Raw genomic sequence first — 20,676 nt, forward strand, 5'->3', positions numbered from 1 at the left:
AGGGCGGGCAGGTGGGGGTCTCCAGGGAGCACCGTTACAGGACTTGGCGAGGGACCCTTTCCAAATGGAAGGTGGCCGGCTCCCAAGTCCATCCCAGATCCTTAGAGAAGCTCCGGGAGCGAGGGCCAGGCAGCAGCTCGGAGCCTGGCTGAGAGAGAGGAACAAAGGGAGCGAGTGAGCTGGGGAGGATGCTGCGCTTCCCTGCGCCCCACCCAGCCGGCTGCCAGGCGCTGCCAGGCGCGCAGGTAGCCCGGCCTTCGGCGCTGGCGGAGGGAGGTGTTGGAGAGGGTACATAAAGACTCACTTCCGCCGGGGCAGGCGCCCGGACTCCCTCCCTGCCGCCCACAGCCTGTGCGCATTCCTGCATCCCTGCCGCCGCCCGGGACCCGAGTGCCCCGGGGGTGTCCAGGCGCGGTGCCAGGCGGGTACTGTGCAGGTAACCCTCGGAAGAACTAGGGCTGGATGGAGGCGGCGGCCGGGGAGAAACACGCCTTTTTAGGCAGCCGTGCTGCCCCGCACCGCTCCACGCAGCCCAAGTCTGCAATCACTCTCCGCGAGAAGCAGGGATCCGCGCGCAGCCAGGGAGCGCCCCGCCTGCGCTCGCCGGCGGGCCGAGCTGCCGGGCCGGGGGCGCGGGGAGGGGGCAGCCCAACTTCCCAGTGCGCGGCTCCCGCCCGCTAGGTGAGCCTGGAGCTGGGAGGATGAAAGGGATGGCGAAGAGGGAGGGGGCTCTGGGGCGAGCGGAGGGGGCGAGCGGAGCTCGGGGGCGGGGCGCGGCGCAGCCTCGGTGCGGGGGCCGGGAGCCGCCGCCTCTCCCCCGGGCTCGGGGCCGCGGTTCCTCTAGCCGCGGGAGCCGCCGCCGCGTTGCCCGAAACAATGAGGCGTGCGGCGCGGGGCTGAGCGCAGCCCCCCGCCGGCTTTGAGGCCGAGCCACCCGCTGTGCCCAGCCGCCCGCGCTTGCAGCTGCCGCCGGCGTGGAGCAGCGGTGGCTCCGGAGAGGTGATCCCGCAGGCCGCCCGGGACCGGAGCGCGGGGCAGCTGGAAGACCCCGGAGTGGGAGGAGGAGGACTCGAGGACGACTCCAGCCGCACACTAGCCTTTTGCAGCCCCCAAGTTCGGCGGCGTGAGTCGGGAGCCCCCGGCTGGGGTCCCAGCTCTAGCGGGCGTCAGTGTGAGTGTGGGAGCGCGTGGCGCGCGCACCCGAGCGGCTGCTGGGGAATAAAATGTGACACGCACGCCTCGGACTCCAGTGCCGCGCGGCCAGGGGGAGCGCCGAGCACCACGGTGTCGTGCGCTTCGAGGCGCGGTTTAGGCAGAAGGCTGGTAAGAGAGGGCACTGGCTGAGGGTGGGCGACACCTTCCTCGGTGGCTCTGCAGCCTGCGCGCTGCTCTGCGCGGAGTTACACTCCCCGTTTAGGGGCCAGACCCGTGTGTGGGGAATATTGAAGGTGGTTTGGGGAGAAGCAGGAAATTCTGGAGAAGCGAACAGGAGGACGCCTTGCACTTTGGGGAAGGGCGGATCCAATTGTGCCCCTGTGGCTCAGTAACGGTGATCTTTTATTTTTGGCTCTGGAAGGGAGTGAAGATTTTTGTCTTTCTTCAGCACAAAACTGCACTTCTTAAAGGTTACAGTGTGTTCTGTTGATTTCTGGTTCTCTGTAGCTATAATGTTAGGGGTAGTAGGGATCTTTAGAATCCTAAATACCCGAGTGTTAATTCTTATGTAGTTGGCAGGCGGCAAACTCCGCTTTTGGGTTTACTTTCCGCGGTGTACAGAGTGGATATTTGATGCATTCTTTGGAGTAGGGAGTGTGACGTCCATCTCATTCGGATTTGCCGGTTCTGTGTTGGGGGACGGAACTCATGGCTCTCGCAAGTGCTGCCTTCCAAAGAGCTGAATAGCTGTGTTTGGAGAAGCTGTGCTTTCCAGGAATTTAAATGAGACTTTTTGTGATTGCCTTCCAGGTCTCTCCTCCTAGTACCATATTTGTTTTGTCAGGCTGAACTTTCAAAGCTGTTTTGTAATCTGAGAAGCACTTTTGGGGGGAAAGTAATGCTTGGCTGGATTTTTGTGAACTTATTGTTATTGGACATGCGAAAAATTTGGCGAGAGGCAAACCATATTTGGTTGAAATCATTGTCTTTTGCACCACTGCCCTTCTGACCATAAAGGGACATGCTGGCCCTCCTCGCCGCGGACTGCCTGCTTGGGTGAGGGGATCTTTGGTGGACCGGCAGCACATTTTGTATTTAGGGAACTTTCTGCACACTTGAAAAACCGCATGCTGGTTACTTTGATGCTTCAATTTTTTGAAATTCTGATCAACATTTTTTGCCAACTTGAAATATAATTTATGACTAAGGAAGAATTCCAGTAAAGGGAAGTGCTATATATGTATATGATGTATATGTATATACATACACATAGGATGATATACACACACACACATATATATATATCATCCTGTTGCTGCAAATTTAGGGTTAAACTTCTGAAAACTCTGAAAATTTAGGGTTAAAACCTCTTTTAAAAGGAAAAATGATGAGTGGCCTTGAACCAGTTTTTACCTACTCCTCTTCCCCCATTATTTTTCTGGAACTGACAACCAAAATTTTTATAGCACATGAGGAATTTTATACTAACGCATTAAAAGAAACTGTTGGCAAAGGTAAATGGATATTGTGCTCAAAACTGATGAAACCTTAAAATAATAGGTGAAGTGCCTTGAATTTTACTGCAAAGTTAAAAAGGTACTCAGACTTTTTGGAATTCTCTCCGATTGTTACTTCAATAGGTATAAATTATAGCATCTTACCTTTTTGCTTGATGCTGTGAAAGCTTCTGGAGTTTTGAGTTAAATCTCTTGTAGAGATTGTGATAGGAGTCACCGCTTTATATGGAGTACTGAGCCCCACAGTTCAGAGAGGTTTTGGATGGATACTCTTGGAAAGAGGTCAGAGCAAGGCCCAACATTTGCTGAGTTTGCTATGTGGTGCACACGATCTAGGAAGCAAGGATACAAAATTGAGGATATTTAGACTAGAGGATTCAAGGTTGAAACAATTTAACATTTGAAAATATGTGAATGATTTATTATGCAGCAGAGGGCAATTATCTGTGTTGAGTTTCTGATGAGGATAATTAAGAGGGAAAAGGTTTACTCTGTGGGGTGAAGACATAAGTTGAGTCTACAATGTTGTGGCCAATCCAGCCAGCAAAGATTGGTTAAACAGTGGAAGGACTGCTGAAAAAATTCCTGTACGTGCTTATTTCTGGAGGTTCCATCCCCCAACCCCGAGCTTCTCCTCTTTCTGAGATGACTTAAGTGTGTGAGGCTCTGTTCTATTGCTTATACTGATACTGATTGAAATTTCACCCTCCAGGTTTAGAATTTATCCAAGCATTTCTCAAGTGCTTAAATCTTTTCTGAAATGACAAACTCATTTCTAGGCTTCTGCCCCTCCTGCTTAGGTAAATAAATGATAGGTTCCTTTCCAAAAACTTGGAGATATTTGTCCTCTGGGAAGCTCTTAATTAATTTGCAGATTTGCTACCTCATTGGTGAGACTTTGAATAAAAATATCTTATGCGTGATAATAAGGACAGTCTTTGTTAATGCATTTGTTCTTTAAGAATATTGTGTTATTCCTGATCGATTGAGTTTTTTCTTCTCCTGGATTTTCTGTAATAAGATCTTAAAATTTAATTGCTTAAATTAAATTAAGTACTTAATTCAACATGCGTAAATATCTAAGGGAATTAGATAGTACCCTCATGGCAGGTGTATGTTAAGGTTTGATTTTCTAAGCATTGAAACCTGAAAGCCCATCCCTTTAAAAAAATGGGATGAAATTCCCAAATGACTATAAAAGTAATAATTGCATATAATTATATACTAATTTTGGAAAGTGGAAGGGAAACACAGGTGTGTATTTGCACCGAAATTTTCAATGTTCTTACACCAGTTGTTGATGCCAGTGCCAAACACTGAATGGGTTGTGGATGACCAGCCACCGTTAGTCAATTACTACATTTTCAGTTTAATATGGCTACCATTTTCCCGAAAGCTCTCCTTCCAACTTTTGAGACATTTGTTTCTAAATGTTATCAAGTACACAGTGCAAAGATATCAGTGTTAGAGAAACACGGATTTATTATGCCCCTTCCAAAATTTGAAGTTTTCCCTTACTTGGTCCCAGCCACCTCCCACCCCTCCCATGGGATTGATAGGGGAACGGTTGCAATTCAGAATACTTGGAATCTACCTAGTCCGCAGGTGAAATACATTTAAAGGGGATGAAGTATGACCTGGGCAGTCCTAAGGCTTTGCAGGAGTTGGTGATCTGGTCCAGCCCCAGCATTGGTCCTAGCCCTGGTAAAAGCAGGGTCCCTGCAGTTGTGGGACTATTATCTTCACTTGCAGGTTCCTGATTATCCCACAGTACCCAGTGCCTACTGGTTGGTTGGGGGAATTGTTCTGTGCATGGAAATGATATCAGAGGCATGCTGCCCACTATGGGGGACTTCTATCTGGACAGAACTGTTGTGTGCCCTGCTGGCTTCTACTGCCCTCTGTGGTTTTGTCTAGGGAAGAAGTCCAAATTGAAGGCAGGCGGTGGCTTCACAAAGCTAGAAGCATGTGAAGCCTAGTTTTGTAGTTTTGCACTGGACTTTCTTAGAGAGCTAAGGAAAGCTATTGGCCGGTGCTCCTGCAGTGACCAGCACTGGAGAAAGACAGCCTTATCAGAGCTCAGTTTCCAGGGCCGGAAACGGAAGGCTGACATGAAATCCTTTCCAACACGTCTTCTGGTGTGAGATTCCACAAAATTGAGCATTGTAAGTTTTGGCATACTTAAAAGCTAATTCCTCTGCAGCCCCAGGAGATAGGAGTAATTCAAAGAATAATAGTAGTAACTAATTTGCACTTGTGAGGTACCACATCCTGCCATTTGCTTTGCACGGATTATCAAAGTGCACTTTAGCCACAATCCTGGGAGGTATCATTACGCCCATTTTACAGACAAGAAGACTGAACCTCAGAAAGGTCAAGTGCCTTGGCAGAGCTGGGATTTGAACCTGTGTCTCAGTGTCCAAAACCCATGCTGTTAGACTGAGATCCACTCAACAGAGGAAAACAAGAATGACAACTCCTGCCATTGTGTGGGGCCAGAGACCAACTATGACTCGAAGTTTCATGTCCTCAAACCAGGCTGAGCCTGCTGGATGGGAAAAATTGTATACAATGGAAGAGGATGTCAGGGAACCCATGTATACAGAAAGCATGTGTTCATCAGAACCTGGAAGCAGAAAAAGGTTTAAGCTGCAACTTAAAAATGGACTATGAAATGTGGAATATCCAGGCAGTCAATATCAGAATGAGATTTGGGCTGATATGAAGCATGTCATATCAAGTGAAATTTCCAAGAAAAAATTGAGGCTAAGATTCAAGAAAATGATCCATCTGCTTTGAGTTACTGGGTTGGTAAGGAGAGCAAGCTCAAAAAGTAGTCTCCTGGTGCATTTAGAAATACATTGGCTAAAGCATTAGAGAATACACTGTAAAGAAAAATTCTACAATGTCTTGATTATAAGCCCTTGTTTTCAGAAGTTTATAATTCACACAGTAAATTCTACTCTGGGCTGCTTCTACTGTTTGAGCCCAAGAGAAAAATGCTTTATTAAATTTAAAACAATTGGTTTTTCATGTTCAAATTATACAAATGTTTCAAGTAGAGGTTCTTGCATGTTGGTAATTGTTGTTTCTAAAATGACTTCTCTTTAAATTAAATATAGTAAAGGGTTGGTCTCTTAGATAATCCAATAGCTTTCATTATTCAGAAGTAAAATGTAAAAGTAGCTTCTTTGAAAGTGTAATGATGACCTTTCTGAAATGTAAGTATATCGCTATGTGTTAAAAACCCATAATTGTGCCACTGACCTCAAATGGGTAGAAAAAAGTACAGTTAATATAGTTACAAAATGGAACTGTACATGTAGAATTAAATGAATGGATTTGTTTTTATTGTTAGAAGAGGGATCTTGCTATGTAAATCATATTTTAAAATTAGGGCAAGTGTACCCCATTGGAAATCTCTGTATGGGCCCTGTGCGGTGCCTATAATCCCAGCACTTTGGGAGGCTGCTGCAGGCGATTGCTTGAGCCCAGAAGTTTAACACTAGCCTGGGCAACATAGCAAGACCCCCATATCTACATAAAATTAAGAAAAAACTAGCTGCGTGTGGGGTCGTGCACCTGTAGTCCCAGCTACTCAGGAGGCTGAGTTGGGAGAATCACCTGAGCCCGGGAGTTTGAGGCTGCAGTGAGCCAGGATCACTCCACTGCACTCCAGCCTGGGTGACAGAGTGAGACCCTATCTCAGAAAATAAAGAAATAAATAAAAGAAATGTTCATATGAAAAAAAGGATTGTCTTTAAAAAGAACATATGTGCACACATACACACACAGACACACTCACTTGCAAGTAGGTACCAGAAGAATAAATTCTTGCATTATGTGTTGTTACATCAGCAATCAGGAGTGGGAACTTGAATTAAGATACTTGAGCATTAATTGTTGAGATTCATGGCTGTTGCCTAACAAAATCAGGACAAGAGCCTAGCCCTTCCAACTGAAGGAAGAATATTCTCTTTCCTATATGGCTTATCTCTGAGAAAATTTTATGTTCCAAATTATATGTGGCTTGTGAGAAGCCAACCAAAATGTTTAAGGTTTAAACTTTCTCTTAGTTTGTTATAAACAGGATACATATGGAAAACATACTTTTACTTATGTATGTAAATATATGTGAGTGTGCATGTTTGTGTAAATGTTCTTTATGATGACAGCAGACATCATGCTCAACATGCAAGAACCTCTACTCCCTTGGTCCCTTTGGTGATATGCAGAATGCATTTGACTGTTGAGACTAACTTTTGACATTGGCTTCTCAGGCAGGTCCTTCCGGGAATCTGGCCCAGGCTGATGACTGGAATCCTACATATTGGTTAGCTGGTCTCTGTGATGACAGAGACTGAACCACTTGAGATATTTTAGGTCAGCCAGAAGTTCACCGAATACTATAGGTGATTCAATCTTTTTTCTGGAGACCAGGCAACTATTTGGAATTGCCCTGAATTATAGTGCCTTTTAATCACTATAGACATAGGCAAAATAATTAAGACCGTAAGCCTAAGAGTAATTTTAAAAGAAAACTATATGCTCTAATTTCTAAGGTAAATTTTAAATAATTTATGAATAAATGGGAAATAGACAAGTGTAATATGGTTTTCTTTTAAAAGTATGCCAATATATGTAGAGCTATGTATATAATTGGTCTATAATTTCTATTATATACATTAGATATGGATATAATTGGTCTATAATAGTATATTATTGGTCTATATGTATATATAATAGTATATTATTGGTCTATATGTGTATATAATAGTATATAATTGGTCTATATGTATATATAATAGTATATAGTTGATCTATATATAATAGTATATAATTGGTCTATATGTATATATAATAGTATATAATTGGTCTATGTAATTGGTCTATATGTATAATAGTATATAATTGGTCTATATGTATATATGTAGGTCTATATGTATAATATAGTGTATATTAATTATAGTTTATATATAGATTATTTATATATAGACTATCTATATGTAGTATATAACTGGTCTATATAATTGGTCTGTATGTATAATAGTATATAGTTGGTCTCTCTATATAATGGTATATGATTGGTCTATATAATAGTATATAATTGGTCTGTAATGTATATAATTGAGCTACAATGTATAATTTCTATCATATACATTAGATATATATATAATTGGTCTATAATAGATATGCATATAATTGGTCTATAATTTCTGTTGTTTAAAGGGCAGCTTACCCCCTCTGAGTGACAGTGTCGTTAAAAAACATTCTTCTGCCTGATGTTCAAAATTAGTAGCTGGGAGAGTTGAACTAATTAAGTAATTGGCCTGACTCAATACTTGATATGTTGGAATAACATTCATGGGGTGCCATTAATAGGTTATTTCATTAACTCTTTGAGGTGGGAGAGTTTCCAGAGTTGACTTGATAGCAGTAAGAAAGTGTCTGAAAGATATGGCTTTAAAATAATGTGATTGCTTCCATAAGTTAAATCTAAACATTTGTTACTTGCTTCACTCTACACGTTGCCTCACAGAATTAAAACACGTCATGCTGTATTATCATCATATCCTAATAATACCCCACATATCACCACTGGATACATACACAGAAAAAGCAGGGTTAATTTTTTTTGTTTGGCTTTTTTTCCAATATTGTCTGAGGACTGTTAAACACAGTATTAGTTGTAGAACCAGAAGTGGATGAAAGAAAAGCTTTAGACTGTATAACACAAGTGCCTCTTAAGGGGTAATGGAAGGACTCCTGGCCTAAGGAACCTCGGTTGTTTCTAGATGGTGCATATCTATCCCAATTATAATTTGGAAGCCCATGAGTATAATCAAGGGCTTAATGTGCATGTTTAACAGGTAAAACTAAACAAACCCATGTTACTCCGTGTCGATCCCTATCTTTCAATTGCCCGAGTTAGGTCAATCTTCTTACCACACTGTGTTGAAAATGAGAGGTGATTTCATAATGTAGAAATATAGTCTTCCCTCGGTATCCTTAGGGGATTGGTTCCAGTATTCTCCATGGATACCCTAATCCATGGATGCTCAAGTCCCTGATATAAAATGGCATAGTATCTTTGCATAACCTAGGCAGATTCTCCTGTATATTTTAAATCAATTGTTTCTAGGTTACTTATAGTACCTAATACAATGTAAATTCTATCTAAACAGTTATGCTGTTTTTTGTTTTATTTTTCTTTGAGGGACAGGAGTCTTACTGTTCTCTCCAGGCTGGTCTTGAACTCCTGGACTCAAGTGATCCTCCTACCTTGCTCTCCCAAAAATGCTGGGATTACTGGCATATGCCACCACGCTCAGCCTGGTTTTTATCTTTTATAATCAGGATTTCACTCTGTTGCCTAGGCTGGAGAACAGTGGTGTGATCATGGCTCACCTCAGCCTCAACTTCTTGGGCTCAGACAATCCTCCCCGCTCAGCCTCCTGAGTAACTGGGATTACAGGTGTGCACCGCCACACCTGGTTACTTTTAAAAATTTTTTGGAGAGACAGGGTCGCACTCTGTTGCCCAGCCTGGTCTTGAACTTCTGGTCTGTAACGATCCTCCCACCCCAACCCCCAAAGTGCTGGGACTACAGGCAGGAGCCACTATGCCAGCCTATACTGTATTTTTATTGGTATTCATTTTATTGTTGTATTGTTATTTATTTATTTCTTTTTCCAAATATTTTTGAGTTGTGGTGGATGGCATCTGTGGATGTGGAACCTGCGGATGCAGAGGGTTAACTGTGACTGGCATACAGATTTGGTTTGGGAATTACTGTGTGCATTCAGCACCTAAGCAATAGCCACTGAATTTTCAGGGTGGTGGACACAACCTCCAGCCAGGCACCAGGGTGCAGCCCTTCAGGTCCCTCCTGAACCCAGACAGTAAGACCTTGGTCACAAGGCTGTTCCTTAGAGCTGTTCCTCACTGAACCGAAAGGCATACCCACATTGATTGGTTTGTTTCTCCTTCAGTAACATTCAAGTCTGTGTGTGAGGAGAGGTTGTAGGGGACAGGATATAGGAAGGTGCTCATGCCTGTTTTTGTTTGTTTGTTTTATATATATATGGTGGATAGAAAATAAGGATTAATGAATGCAGTAAGGTATTTGAGCACTCTTGTTTATCTTGTGTAGGTGCCAACCAAATATTTTTATAAAGATGTGGTTAAGCCTCTTGGCATGTTCAACTGTGTATTTCAAAATAAAATTTTCTTCATTTGGTACTGACAGTCTCTAAGGTGGGGGAGAAATAGAGACTAACTCACAGGCCCCATTGTTTGTGATGGTAGAATGGGAGGTAGACACTAAATTTTACCAAAGGAAGCTCACAGGTGCTGATGCGTTCAGACGCTTGGGTGAGTGACGAATTTGCACACAACGAAGGTGTGGAGCTCGCAGGCCTTCTATCGTGTGTGTGTACATATATATGTAATATTTTAATCCAGATTTACTTTCATGTGACATTGTCAGCTCCATGTAATCTCACCTGTCAGATTTCATCAACTTCAAGTACAAAAGATCGAGGTGGAATATTGCCCCCAAACCACCTTGTGGGATCGAAGGCCTACAAGAAGCCAACTTGGCTATATCCCCAGCTTGAAAATCACAGAGGCCATAAGAGGATTTCCTAAACTTTCTAAAGGTGGTATTGTAGTCAGTAACCACTGGCCCATGGGATGCATTCCCCTCATAGTCTTCAAACCAGAAATGTCAAAGGAACATTTCTGCATGATGTCAAATGGGATTTGGGAGGAGAAAAGGGTACAAAGAAACATGTCAGCTTTACTTTCCCCCACCTACCACCTTTTTTGTCTCTAAATAGACTCTTTGGAGTCCTGAACATTTCTCTTCCTCATTTTCTTCCTCTCAAAGCATGTCTTTCTCACCAACGTGCCTCTTCTGTCCACAAGCGGAGGGAGGAAGTTATGGTGCCTGCTGCCTCCAAGGTGCAGATTTACTCTGGCTTTTATGCAGTTACTCTACCTGTCGTGTTTTCTTCAGCCATATGCCTTAACCAGAAAATTGTTACTTGCAAAAAAATAATTATTAAATCTTTTGCCAGTGGTAACTTGCATAGAGCATGTGTACGGTTTGATGAACTGTCATAAACTAAATATACCTATATAACCAGCATATCAAGAAGCAATTCTTACCAGCACCCCGGAAGCCTCCTGGTGCCCTCTTCTGGTCACTGTCCCCCAATGGGTACTCACTATTCTGATTTATATCAGAGTAGATTAGTTTTGTGTCACCTGCTCACCAGCTTATACTTAAAGTTTAAACAAAATAACTTTTAAACAATTTATGTTTTTAAAGTTAAAGTAAAATTTAACCAGGAGTGAAGTATTGGTTGTGCCATTAAAATACGAAAGTTCAGTATTCGTTCATCATTGAAACTTTCATGCTGTCTGAAGTTCATTTTGTTATTAACAACCCCAGGATTGTTGTAATGTAAGATCTTAGTTTTGCCATTTGTTTAGTGCTGTAGATCTTCCTTCAGTTGACTATAACCAGAAGACCAAAATTAAATTTTAAAATATAGTACAAGTCAGTACATTTTACTCTAAATCTTAAAGATGTATTTTAATATATTCCAGTTTATTAAAAATAATGCTGGACATATAACATTTATATGGAAAAAACACACTTTAAAAATGCAATTTGTGTCCAGGCATGGTGACTTGCACTTTTAATCTCAGCTGCTCAGGAGGTTGAGGCAGGAGGATCTCTTGAGCCTAGAGGAGTTCGAGACTGCAGTGAGCTATGATCGCTCCAGTGCACTTCAGCCTGGGAACAGAACGAGACCTCGTCTATTTTAAAAAAAAGAAATTTACTAACTGAATTCAATTTTATTTGGCATTGAACTTGTAGCCTCTGAATTGTGAATTTGGAAAAATTTAATATTGCAAGTGGACATTGATATAAGACTCTTAGCCCAAGGAACCTCTGTTGTTTCCAGATGATATATATCTATTCCCGTTATAATATGGAAGCTTATTATATGGACAGTTCTAGAAGCTTTTATACATAATATAATTAGATTCTCTTCGGAGATGTTTTAAAGAACTAGCTCATCAGGAAAAGTTCATCAGGACATGGAAGATTAAAGTCATATAGATTCCTGGTAGTTTTTGTTCTTATAGAGAAATTCTGCATTGCAATTTGGAAATAATAAATGTAAATATAGAAACCCAGTCCAGGCCTGTCCCATACGCCATCAGTTGCTGGTCCGTACTTGGAGTGTGCCGGCCAGTTTTGAGAGATGTGTCCATGATACCAAAAACTAACGTTCAAAGGAATATAAAGAAAAAGTAGAATGGGCTGGGCGCAGTGGCTCACGCCTGTAATCCCAGCACTTTGGGAGGATGATTGGACTGCCTGAGCTCAGGAGTTCAACATCAGCCTGGGCAACATAGCGAAACCCTGTCTCTACCAAAAATACAAAAAATTAGCCAAGAGTGGTGGTGCTTGCCTGTGGTCCCAGCTACCCTGGAGGCTGAGGTTGAGGGAATGGCTTGACCCTGGGAGGCGGAGGTTGCAGTGAGCTGAGATTGCATCCTGCACTCCAGGCTGGATGACCGACAGAGTGGGACCCCATTTAAAAAAGAAAAGAAAAAAAGTAAAATGATATCTTAAAATGGAGTAGAACGGAAGAGAATAAGAAATATAAATGTGATTTCAAAAGTATAAAAGGAGAACAGGCAGACTGCCTAATGAAGGTCAGATGCACTTGTATTATATTGTATAAATTCAGAATTTTCTTAAAGCCTAAGAAGTTGGCTTAAATTCACAGCCAGATGCAAATGGTACCGTTTGGTGTGGAGCTGCATATTTGGCAGCCACAGCTGACACAGCGTTAAGGTTCTGATGATTTGGTGTCTGTTTCCTGAAGAGGAACTGCCTCTGCTACCTGCTGCTGCAAATGCTGGCTTGTCTACAACGTGCCCTTGGGCATGTGCTATTTAAGAGGCTTGAAACTATGTGATTATGCTTCACGTGCTTGTCCACAGTTTCTGCCCTTATGGAAACAGTGACATTTACAGTTTTAGAGGGTGAAGTGTTTCTTGGGCTTCAGCATCCAGTGTTTATCGCACTCTTTAAGGAAAAAATTGAGTGGAAGCCATGCACTGCTCATAGCTAACGGAGCATTTTATATTAGAATTCGTTTTACAGATGTCTCCATCCACTCTCGTCCCTCCTGCACACCCATCCCTTTGCCGCTTTGGCCAAGAGTCCTCCTTCCAAACCTTAAGCTCGATTGTGTGCATCCTCTCCTCCTTAGATTCCCCAGTCATCCTCCATTACATACGAGACATTGTCTGCCATTTTTAGAACATCATGTGCTTCTGGCTTGGGTCCAAGCTCATGGTCTCCACTTTCCTGCTTCACTATTAGCCACAGTTACCTTCAGGATCTCTCCTTGACCTGATTGTTACGGACTTGGTTCTTTCCCTCTCCTTTTGACCGCCTCCCAACCCCTAACTTCCACCGGCTCCCGTTAACTTACCAGCAAGCCTTCCCTGACACACACACACCTAACATGATTTAATGGTCCCTACTTGCACCACAGTGTCATCCCTCTGTTGCTACACTTGCTATACTCTGTTGTAATTGACTTTGCTCCCTTCCCATCCTGCTAAACTGTAAGTTCCTTGCAGGCAGCCTCCAGAACTCTGTGTCCCAGCTCTCAAGCATGTTGTGTGGTACTGAGCCCTGGAGGTTCTTCGTGAATCTGTGTCGAATGGAGGGATCTAAGAGTCCTGTTAGATAGAAAGGATGGCTGTCCACTCCCTAAATGCGATTTCTAAAACAAAAGAGAGTAGGTTGGATTTTTTCCCTCTTTCTTCAAGTTGAATCGCCGTGAACAGAGCTCCTCAAATTCTAGTGATCCATTTATAAACAGTGTATTCTCTAAGGACAAGAGACCATGGCCCAGATGGGCCATTCTGCACATACACTGTCCTATACTTCAGAGTTGCCACTAATCACTTGGGAGAAACACATTTACTAGCAATGTTAGGAAATCACTGCTAAACCATTCAACCTCATAATTTTTGTGCCACTTGTGAATCTCACAGAGAAAACCTGAAATTCACGTTTCTCTTGAAAATGATTAAAAATAAGGTTCAGCATCTTTGTTTCTTCCTTCAGCAAAGCATTCAGAACTAACGGACATGTGTAATCAGTAAATAATTAGTAAATATCTTGGGTTGGATCTGTCCATTTGGAATTTATAAAAGCACTTTGTCTTGGATTCATAAATGTTGTACAAATCCTGCAATTAGAACTACATACATTTTCAGCACCTGGTGTGATAATAAGGCCGTTCCAGAACGAATGGGCTCAGCAGTGTTTTGCTATTATGCTGCCCGCCCAAGAATCGTCTATGAATAGCCATTAAAATTTGAAAAAGGTACCTCAACACCAGGAGAGTGTACAACATCAGTTGTCCATGAAGAATTATAAATGCAGGGCCTTAATCTTGGGTTCAGCCCAACGCCATTGCAGATGGGGAAACTAACGCACACCTTTAGCTTAAAGCCCAGGGAAGCTGCTGCACTGTCCCCTGCCTGTGTGTATCAGATGCATGGCCATGACTTCATTCTGCCATCGCTCCCTGCAGGAGATGGCCACAGGGCTGGGGACATCTACGGAGATAAATGAAGGGTTAGTGAGCGTTTGGGGTCATTAGAGTTTATATGAAACTTTGTATATTTTCAGAATTTCTTCCCAGACTCACATCCTTCTGAGTGAGCGTTTTGTTTAGTTTTGTTTTTTGAAATTTTGCAGCTTCCCAAAGGCGAGGTTAAAATCAGGGGCATGTCTGGCACATGTCAGTTAATTAAAAGCACTCTTTTCCTTACTCTGAATCTATACTAGAATCGAAATTTGAAAAACTACCAGCAAATGAAGTTAGGAACATTAAGTGATCTTCAGTGTTAAATAGAACTTCACAGGATGTAATGAAGGCACATGAAGTTTAAAACAAAAGGAACCTCGTCTCTCCTAAAAATACAAAAAATCAGCTGGGTGTGGTGGCGGGCACCTGTAAGCCCAGCTACTCCGGAGGCTGAGGCAGGAGAATCTCTTGAATCCGGGAGGCGGAGGTTGCAGTGAGCCGAGATCATGGCACTGCCCTCCATCCTGGGCGACAAGAGCTAAACTCTGTCTCAAAAATAAATAAATAAATAAATAAATAAATAAATAAATAACAAAAGGATGTGTGTGGGGCATTTGAATAAATGATGTCACTTCTCCATTTATGTTAGACACAAGGGACCTGTCATACACGTGAAGAAAGAAGAACCTAAGTGTGGATGTCCTCACATCTGTGGAAATCATTTTAAATCACCTTCATAAGCAACTGAAATGGACTTCAGTGACTTCATGGATGCTGACTGTTAGTGGTTGTCATTCTGACTATGTCAGCTTGGCAGTCCCCACCACTGCCCGGGGCTGTTCCTGATTTCCACAACGTAAGCACAAACTCAGGTTTGGCCCTGGACTCATGCACCAGGCAAAGAAGAAAACTTGGTCTTCTATTAGGAAACTCAGTTGGTTCCTAGAGCACTTCAGCATTGATGTTATTTCAGAGAGTATACAGTCATGTGCCACATACAACATTCAGTCAATGACAGACCACATATAACACGGAGGTCTCCGGAGATTATAATGGAGCTACCACATTCCAATCTCTTAGAGACTTGTAGCTGCCGTAAGGTTGTACTGCAGTGCGTTACTGTGTTATTTGTAAGTGATGATGCTGGTATAAAGAAACCTACTATATGCCAGTCATAGAAAAGTCTATCACATACAATTATGTACAGGGCATAATACTTGATAATGATTATAAACGATAATAAAATAACAATAATAAATGTGTTACTGGTTTGTGTATTTACTATACGACTATCATTCTTTTAGAGTGTACTCCTTCTAATTAATAAAAAAGAAAAGCTACCTGTAAAATGGTCTCAGGCAGGTCCTTCGGGAGGATTCCAGAAGAAGGTGTTGCTATCATAGGTGATGGCAGCTCCATGCGTGTTACTGCCCCTGAAGACCTTCCAGTGGGACAAGATGTGGGAGGTGGAAGACAGTGATACTGATGACCATGACGCTGTGTAGGTCTAGGCTAATTTGTGGGTTTGTGTCTTAGCTTTTAACAAAAAAGCTTAAAAAGCGAAAAATAAAATAAAAAAGTTTAAGCATAGAAAAATGCTTATGGAATAAATATAAAGAAAAGGTATTTTGCACAGCTGTACAATGGGTTTGTGTTTTAAGCTAAGTGTTACAAAAGAGTCCAAAGTTCCACAAAAATAAAAAGTTTATGGAGTTAAAAAGTTACTAAGCTAAGTTACTAATCTTAAGCTAAGATGTATTCTTCAAGAAAGAAAACCATTGTTTTTTGTAAATTTCATGTAAACTTACAATTTGCCTAAGTGTCCAGTGTTTATAAAGTCTACAGTAGCATATAGTAATGTCCTAAGACCTTCACATTCACTTACCACTTACTGACTTACCCAGAGCAACTTCTAGTCATGGAAGTTCCATTTATGGTAAGTGTCCTGTACAGCTGTACCATTTTTAAATCTTTTATACCATATTTTTACTGTACTTTTCCTATGTTTAGGTATGTTTAGACACAGAGATACCATTGTGTCACAATTGCCTAGTATGCCGTACAGTGACATGCTGTACACGTTTGCAGTCTAGGAGCAAAGCAATAGGCCATACCACATGGCCTAGGTGTGCAATAGGCGGTACCATCTAGATTTTTTGTGAGTACATGCTGTGATTTCATACAACGATGGATTGCCCAAGGATGCATTTCTCAGAATGTATCTCTGTCATGAGCAAGGCGTGACTGTATTACATTTAAAAATCTGTTAAAATTCTTTCACTTTGCTTAATGACCTTAGATCCCCGCACACCCCCAAGCCCTTTTCATTTTCCTTATGAGCCATGCTATGCCATATTAATAGGGTTTACATTGCCGGTTGGTTTCTCTGCACTTTTTAATTATATTGTTGTCCTGGAGAAGTTTTTTGATGACTGGATGTGGTTAGAAAGGTCTGTGACTGTATTCCGGAATGTTAATGTCTAGGAAGCCCTCATCCTGTGCCCAAACCAACCTGTCAACCTGAAGAATGTTGCATTCTTCAGGAAGCCCGTAATTATTGGATATTGGCACTGGATTTGAAAGGATCTCAAGCTTTTGGGAGAAGAGATGAACCTGGCCTGGGCACACCTTCAGTAATGAGTTTGGTGTTTTGCTTGTTTATTTGTTAGATTGCTTTTTCAACTGATTTATATTCCTTGAGAGCATGTACTCTCAGGCAGTGAAAGTAAACACAATTTTGTGGCTTCCTCGAAAACTGGTAATAAATAACATGGATCTAACAAGAAGAAGTGGCCTGGGTTTACCTGTTTACATTTCATGACTATCCGAGCTAAGTGGAAGTTTTCACATTTTTCACCCTGTTAGTGGTTTACTATTAAACATTCAGTTTATACATCAAAATAACCATCTTTATTCATTTTTGGAAAGAAAGGCTGTCTCTTGGTGTCCAGGAAACAGAGGACTAGCATCAGGCTGGGGGCTCTGCACAATTCCAGGACTCACTCTCTCTGGCCAATGAAGGGTGGGGAAAATCTCATTCTGTGGGGATCAGATGATTCCTGTGCAAAAAGTGACTGAGTGTAACACCTCCTACCCCCTAGGTGACTGCCTGTACAGAGCTGGCTTTCCCCCCGTCCTCTCACTGGCCATCTTGCAGACAGACCCCAGGCACGTCACCTTCGTTAGTTGTGTTGGTCCGTCACCCAGGTGAAGTGGAAAGTGGCACAGCACAGTGGCTAGCCTCATCACAGTCTCCACAATTAAATCAAGGATTGGCTGTCTCCCTGGCTCAAAGGTCAGGTGCCTTGTGGGCAGGGCCGTCTGTTCAGTCCTGCTTGGTGTCCGGAAGGGGTGAGGTGCAGAGAGGACAGTTGGAGGCCCGGCCACCTGGGCAGGTGCGAGGGAGAGCAGCCAACGGGTGTCCCCTTGGAGCTGTCTGGGCTCCAACATCAGATTTGGATGCCCCCCACTGCTGTGTGTGAGCCTCCCTATCAGTCAACTTAATGAGAAGAGCTTAAAAACAAACAAACCCTTTCTTCCCTCCCCAGGGTTCTTTCATGTTCTCAAAGGTCTGACTGACAGCTTTGAAGGCCCTGCTTCTGCCCAGAGAGCCAAAGCAGCAGCGGGAGGGGCGTCTGCACTTTGTGAACAGTCAGCCCATGCCCTCCCTGACTGGGTGGGAGCTAGAGCCTCTCCCGCCCCCATTGCCAAATCACGGGCTTCCAAGGATGGGAGCAGTTATCCCTGAGTTTAAAGGGCGGTCGGTATTTTGAAGTTCCTGGGGGAGAAGATGGAAGGATGAAACAAGATGTGTTACAGTTTGCTGCAGAAAATTAACAGAGTGGCCCTACTTTTGTTTTCATCCAAATATCTCAATGGAAGAAGACAAGCTCTGTGCACAAGGAAGCTGCCAGAGGCCCACACCCCTTTCTCCATTGGTTGCACCTGTTTGAAAAGTGCCCTTCCCCTCCAAATGAAGAATTCTAGGGAGTCTGCAGCTCCCTTCCAGGCCTTCCTTTCCTGGAGTACCTGTCTTGTACTTGTGGAATATTCTGTTCACTCCCAAAATCCCCTCCAAAGCCCACCACCCCTCCCCAGCCACCAGTTCTTAAGATACGGGAGCTCATCTCATTTGCCTTTATATCCCCAGTGGTTAGCAAATTTCTTCCATAGATGTTTGTTAAATAAAAGAAGCTACTTTCATTCACCATAGTGGGTTTGTTACAAGCTAACAATGGCCCACCGCCAGTCTACTTTGAATCTTACCACCAGCTTACAGCAGAATGTAATGACACTCGCTCCATGAATAATGCATTTAATAAGTGGGGTTGTTTTGTATTGCACTCCCTGATTCATGGTTTTTAGCCACAATTCACACGTGGGGACAACATTTTCAGACATTTGAAAAACAAGTTGACCTATGATGTCTCTGAGACCCCCAAACTCTACACAGATGGTAGATTGATGACGGTTTTGTCATATTGGGTTCTCTCCTTGGCATTCTTCAGTTTCTATTCTCCCAGTCCGTTTCTTTCTCATCTCCCGTCTCTGTCTCTGATAACGGCAGTTCTAAGTGTTAGCAGCAAGCATGTTTGAAGCACTGCTAGAGGCTTCCAGTGCAGTGATCTTCGCTTTGGGACTTGTACACAGATATTTAGTTTATTATGGCCGGTTCTAAAAATTTATGAACTATGAAGAGTTTATTTTCAGTAAAACTGAAGTCAGAATTGGACATTTAATCCGAAATCCATATGGCACTGAGATGCGCAGTGCAGGAATGCACTTTGTAGCCTGTAGGGGGCAGCCTGTGAGGAGAGACAGAGGCTTTGGAGTCCACAGATTTTAGTCTTAAATTCCAGGCCCTGCACCTTGCGGGGATTTGTGAGAGTTACCTTTTTCTTTCCTTCTTTCTTTTCCTTCTGTTTGTTTTAACAAACCACGAAAAAGTTAACCGTATTCCAGGCTTCAGTTTCTTCCCCTGTAAAGTGAGAGTAAATGATCTAGTTTCTTTTGACAAACAGTATCTTAAATTGCCAGCCAGCACACCTGTGCTGGGCTCAAAGGTAGCATTTGTGGCTATTATCATTAGGACACAATAGAAGAATTAAAAGAAATAGAATTGGCGGCATGTCAAGCACATGTTTTGGCTCTTGCTTAAGCAGCGTAAGTGGCATAGGGTTTTGTTTGTTAGTTTCGCTCTTGCCTTACCTTCTTATATAATACCTTATCCTTTGAGATGACTTATGATTGGTTTAACTTACAACCCAGACAATGGCTTTTGCAGGGGGAGGGAGCAGTTGAGGAAGGAAAAACAGAAAGTCTTGGATAGAAATCCCCTGACTTTGAGTCCTCCGCGGGACACAAGCAAACAGAATTTTAATCTGCTGCTTCTAGTCCACGTTTAGTGTTCAGTGGAACAAACCCTCTTTGAAACTGAATGCCTACTTAGCAGCCAGTGCTTATTTTGGCAGTGGGGGTCGGGTGGGGGATGGGTTCGTAACCACACTGTGCTCTGAAAGATTAGACCTGCATGAAGTGCAGCCTCTGCTTAGAGACGTAATCAAGTATTAGGAGAAAAAAAAAAAAAAGCAGAAAGACTTTGAAGTTGCATAAACCTGGTCACTTGGGATTTTGGAGGTTCTTAGAAATGACTTCGCCTTTGTTGTCTCTAAAATCCTAGGCTTTGCCGATGCACCACCGGGTAACAGAGTTAGATGTCCCTGGCACAGAGTGAATACTTGTTCAATGAATGGAGAAAGCACAGCTTAAATGATTGAGAGAAAAGGGAAAAAATTAAGAAAAAGGAAGAGGGATAAACAATTGTCACATGTCCAGATTGCCAACAGTGGAATCATGACAAAAATTTTCTGAAACTGAAGAGCCTTGTTGCTTAAAATAAAAGGCTGAATAAAATGGGGTCAAAGCAAAGGAGCTTTGGAGTCAGTTTGGATTCAGATACTGACTCTGATGCTTCCAAGTTGTGTGACAGCCAGGGCTGGCTGTGGGACCCTGTGCGAGATTAGAATGTGGAGCCATTTATTAAAAAACCAGGAAAGAAGTGCCCTCCAAGGTGCTAAAACAAAATGTTTTGCCCTTTCCTTCCCACTGCTTCCCTGCCCTCCTTTCCCTTCTCTTCCTTCCCTCTTGAACTGTCACAGTATTTCAAATGTTCTAAGTAAAGAAATATTAAAAATTTAGTTATTGGTATGATTTTTTCTATTCATTAACTCGTGCAATGCCAGTTTTAATTGCAAATTTAAGAGCATTTAACTTGTTTGTATAATCACTGAAGTTACACAATTTGTATTTCATAGCTGTTACATGCCTATGCATTTATTTCTGACCAGAACAGAGGAAACGCTGCC

The 20,676-nt window shown here is 42.7% G+C and overlaps 1 protein-coding gene across 2 annotated transcripts in view; it reads left to right on the top strand.

Annotated features, from left to right (window-relative positions):
- The first annotated feature begins 304 nt into the window (after window positions 1–304).
- Window positions 305–20,676, top strand: part of ST6GAL2 (ST6 beta-galactoside alpha-2,6-sialyltransferase 2) — an 86,660-nt gene continuing 66,288 nt past the window's right edge. Inside the window, exon 1 of one of the 2 annotated variants that reach the window (XM_025354186.1) lies at window positions 305–436. The gene's annotated coding sequence lies outside the window, so the exon portion shown is untranslated. Of the gene's footprint in view, window positions 437–815; window positions 1,324–20,676 lie in introns of those variants that run through there. The other variant, XM_025354187.1, reaches the window with a different exon arrangement.

Source organism: Theropithecus gelada, chromosome 13, assembly GCF_003255815.1.
Source record: "Theropithecus gelada isolate Dixy chromosome 13, Tgel_1.0, whole genome shotgun sequence".
Classification (NCBI taxonomy): Eukaryota; Metazoa; Chordata; class Mammalia; order Primates; family Cercopithecidae; genus Theropithecus; species Theropithecus gelada.